Genomic DNA, 5,161 nt, shown 5'->3' with positions numbered 1-5,161 from the left:
GCTACTGGATCGCAGCCACACTAGTGCAATTCACTGTATGGGGGAAAGCAGAGTAAGAAAAAAGCCACCAGGCCCCAAAAATATACGCTCTGCCTGTTTCAATCAGGCACATTTGGAGAAGGCCCGGGGAACTGATCCATTTCGATTGTTCACTACTCATTTTTGGGAACATAAACATTCAAGCATTTAAGATATTTTTTATAAAGATTATCAGGGTAGCAATATTGAAAATACTAGCATCTCAAATCTAATAACATAGCACATTTAACAGGATCAATAGAATTGGACTTTCTATCAAAGTGCTTTATTTGTTTAAACCATAAATAATCCAAAATTTGTTAAAAGTAAAACAATTAATGAAAGGGAGCATTACCTGGAGATACATCCTTAACACGTAACTTGTTTTTAATTTGTTGCTTTAAAGAAAAAATAATAAATGACTAGTGAAGCAGATTTAAGTACATATCAGTTATGATAAGACAAATAAAAGACAAAAAAACTGTCATTTAAAAGTTTGTGGTCGCTTAGAAATTTCCATTCCTTGATGAAAACAAAGTTTGAAGGATATACATTTTTTTTCAAATAAAAATCCTTATTTCCAACCTTCCCAATGGCTCAAATATACTTTCAATTTATTTTGCAAATCATTTGATTAACAATAAAAAAGTGGGACATTTCATGGAAAACACATTTTGTCTTGGTAACCCCGAACTTTTGAAATGTAGTCTACGTAAAAGATTGATTAAATATTTGGCAACCTTGTGTGTCTTTTTCGACAAAGGTGACGTTCTCCTCTTCAAAATCTGAATGTGCCACGTAAGCCAGTCATTGCACGACTGATCTTACTCCTGGTCAATTAGTCCGATATACAAATAACTGGCTTATCCGTTCCGTGTTTGCACATACACATCAGTATGCAGCAGATAACGTGACCTGAATATGTTTGCTGCCAGTCGCTGACGGAGGTAAACACCTAATTGTGATTTCATCGTGACTGTTATTGAAACGTTTGGGGGTGGGAAGTTTTCAGAGTACCATACTAAATTGGACAAGACAGATAAGTAAAACAGTTCAACTTGAATTGGAGCGGAAAATGGCCGTTTTGAAAAATTACATTCGGGACACAACATTTCTAGGCCGTGAAGGCCGTGAAGGCTTATTCTTTGGCTCAAAATGTTTATATTTTGTCCATCAATACTAAAGAATTTTACATTGTCTGTCAGCTTCCTTTGATTGCTTCTTCCTGGTTATGCTGCTTCCAGATGTCCATCCATCCACTTTTACATCCGTCCATCCATCCATTATCTTACGCTTATCAGGGGTCGGTAGCAGGGGCAGCGACCTAAGGAAAGAAGCCCAGACCTCACTATCCCCAGCCACTTTATCCAGCTAATCGGACGGGATCCCAAGACGTTTGAAGGCTCCCCAATAGATATAGTAACCTTAGCATGTCCTGGGTCGTTTCGGGGCCTCCTGCCGGTGGGACATACCCGGAACACCCAGCGGCGTCCAGGAGGTCTACCTCATCGTATTGGAGGAGTTTGTGTGTCTCAATGATCCTAGGAGCTATGTTGTCTGGGGGATTAAGCCCCTGGTAGGGTCACCCATGACAAACAGGTCCTAAGTGAGTGAGCCATACCAAGTGCAGATAATAGACCCCTTATGAGGAAAAAAAACAATGGAACACGATTTGCCTCGCCAGGACGTGGGTAACCAGGAGCCCCATTTAGAGCCAGAGCTGGCAAGGGCTTGGTGGCCGGGCCTTAATTCACGGGGTCTGGCGGGGCACAGTGCTGACAAGGGTCTTGCCACCACCTGAAGGAGGTCAAAAGGGGTCGGGTGCTAGAGAACTGACAGCCAAAGAAGGTGTCCTTGTCGCACTGAGCCCCGGCTATAGAAACTGGCTTCGAGATAAGTGCCTTCATATCTAAGCATTTAACCGATCACATTCAGTTGTTTATAGGCTCAGATATCTAGTCGGAGGCCTTCACGACAACTCCTGTAGGATGTGTCATATACATAACATCAGTCTTCAATAAAGCTGTTGGTTTAACAAATCAGGTTACAAGTTGGCGTCTGAGAGCTTTCTAAGGGCCTTGAGGAACGCCACCTGTTTTAGAATAGAACAGAATAGAATAGAATAGAATAGAATAGAATAGAATAGAATAGAATAGAATAGAATAGAATAGAATAGAATATACCTTTATTGTCATTGTTACAAAATGGGTTAACATATTGTGACAACGAAATTGAGCATGACACTCCAGTTTCACACATTCACTGTGAGGTAAAAAACCCAAGAAGATAAAGGAACAGAGAAGATAAGGTTAACAGGATCAATAGAATTGGACTTTCTATCAAAGTGCTTTACTTGTTTAAACTATGAATAATCCAAAAATCGTTAAAAGTAAAACAATTAATGAAAGGGAGCATTACATGGAGATACATCCTTAACAGGTAACTTGTTTTTAATGTGTTACATTAAAGAAAAAATAATAAATGAAGATAGCCTAGGGGCGGTAATCCACCAAAGCCATTGCGCCAGCATCCGTTAAACATGTCGAGACCTAGCTGTACAAGAAATATACATTGCATTAATTTACTAGGGAAAAGTTGGAAAACTCTGAGACGAGCAAGATTTTGTCTGCCATTTTCAGCCTGGAGATACAGTCGTAAGCCTGAGCTCAAGCCCGACTCCACCTGATCAGCATTTTGGGCTAGGTCAGTACGAAGTGATCAAGCTGAGTTTCTCGTTCGCTGATTTTATAAAAAAAAGTATCCACTTGTCCTTTTTTTTGTCTCTGTTTATACAGTCTTGTTTAACTGGAATTTTGTTACAAAAGACAGGCTTTACATGTCATATGGACCTCCATTTTTCTCCCTTTCGGGCAGGGATGTTAAACTGGTTATGCATAAAATTAATACATGCATAAGTAAGCAAAAACGTTATTTTCCCTTTATCATCAACTTGGGGTGAATGGTACTGGGAAACCCACGCAAGCACAGGGAGAACATGCAAACTCCACAGGTTCGATCTCACAACCTCGGAACTTTGCCGCACACGCGCTAAACATTGCGCCGCCGTGCTGCCCCTTTAAATAATTATGTTCAGTTATTTACTCTAAACTTGGTCGGGAATCCTTGTTATGCAGGTCTAGGATGCTTCGATAGTGACCTTAAAGTCATCCACAGAGTTGGATCTGGTGTCTTTCAACTTCCTCTTCACGTTATCACAAAGATTGTCTATGGGGTGAAGGTCATGAGAGTTGGCAGGCCAATTGAGCACAGTAACACTATGGTCACTAAACAACCAGTGGTTTTGGTACTGTGAGCAGGTACCAGGTCGTGCTGAAAAATAAAATCTTCATCTTCATATAGCTTTTCAGCAGATGGAAGCATGAAGTGCTCGAAAATCTTCTGATAGCAATCTGCATTGACCCTGCCCTTATTAAAACCCAGTGCACCAAAACCAACAACTGACACGGTGCCACAGACCATCACCGACTGTGGGTAGTCGACGCTGGAACATTTTAGCATTTCCTTTCCCCCGAGTCTTCCTCAAGACTCTGGCACCTTGATTTTCGAAGGACATGCAAAATTTGCTTTCATCTGAAAAATGTACTTTTCTTCACTGAGCAACAGTCACCCTGGTCAGCTATGTCTTCCGCTGTTTCATGTTCACAAGTGACTTGACCTGGGGAATGTGACACCTGTAGCATCTTTTCTGCACACGCCTGTGCACTGTGGCTCTGGATGCTTCTACTCAAGACTCATTCTACTGCTTCCTCAGGTCCCCCAACGTCTGAAATCAGCCATTCTCCCCAATTTTCCTCAGGATCCGGTCACCTCTTCTGGTAGTGCAGCGTTTTCTGCCGCACACTGGGAACACCCTATTCGCTCAGACATTTCTTTTTGTGTCTTACCTTTTGCTTGAGGGTGTCACTAGTGGCCTTCTGGACAGTAGTCAGGTTAACAGTCATACCCATGATTGCAGTTGAGTAATGAACCAGGCTGGGATTTTTTTTATCAACCTCAGGATTTTTTTTGCGGGTGTGTAGAGTTAACTGGTTAACTCAACTGATTTGGAGAGTATCTCTTTTAGAGCACCTTTTCATGATAGGCTACTGTTTTGAGATAATAATTTTGTGTTTGCATGAGCTGTATGACATAATTATTATTATTAAAACAATTAAAGACCTGAAATATTTCTGTTGGTGTGCAATGAATCTCAAATATATTAAATTGTACTTTGGAAGATAATAAAATGTATCACAATAGGCTACTTTTTTTTAGAAGGACCTGTATATAATCTCAAAAACACTCAACAAGGGTGTTGGTGAGAGTAGTACACAATTGCTGATCAGGGGTTACCAAAGATGTGCCCATGGGCACCAGGTAGCACCCCTAAGAACACCAGAGTAACCAAGTTCTTAAAGTAGGTCATTGTGATTTTCAAGAAACTGTGAAATGAGCTGACATGAAAAATCATTGACATGATAGGGGCGGCAGTAGCTCAGGAGGTAGAGCCTTGGGATCAAGGGATCCCAGTTCGAATCCCGGCTTGTCCGTGCTACATGTCGAAGTGTCCTTGGGTAAAACACTGAACCCCAAATACCCCCAATAAGCAGGTTAGCACCTTGCATGGCTGCAAGCCCGCTATTGGGAAATGTGGAGCAAATTGTAAAGCGCTTTGGGAAGTCATTGACTTGAAAAGCGCTATATAAACGCAGATGATTTCATTTCATTTCATCAGTTAATTATGGCATTTTAGTCATTGACTGAGCCTAATGAAAGCAACTTATAACATAATAACTAACCAAGTAACACTGTAGTAACAAGTCAATAAATTGTTATTTTATGAATGCATATCAAACGGATAGCCGTTTGCACTAAGCAGTAAGAAAAAAAAACTATCAACTTTGAAACGGTTAGTGAACCTTTTTAGATTCTTCCCTTCTTCAACACATTTGATTCCTGTGATCAGCTCATCAGCAAGAAGACTGGTCATGAGCCTGAAAAATTACTATCAGATGTTTGAGGTCACAAAAAGTTAAAATTGTCCTGAGGTGTGATTGTGATGGAGAGCTCAAAGTAAGATGGGAAAAGCCTGAGCACACCCACAACTGAAGAGAAATGAAGATGGATCGTATACAAAAAACGG

Source organism: Urocampus carinirostris, chromosome 4 (genome assembly GCF_059441175.1).
Source record: "Urocampus carinirostris isolate Australia breed hairy pipefish chromosome 4, RoL_Ucar_1.0, whole genome shotgun sequence".
Lineage (NCBI taxonomy): Eukaryota > Metazoa > Chordata > Actinopteri > Syngnathiformes > Syngnathidae > Urocampus > Urocampus carinirostris.
The sequence above is the reverse complement of the archived record's forward strand: the minus strand, read 5'-3'. Positions refer to the sequence as shown.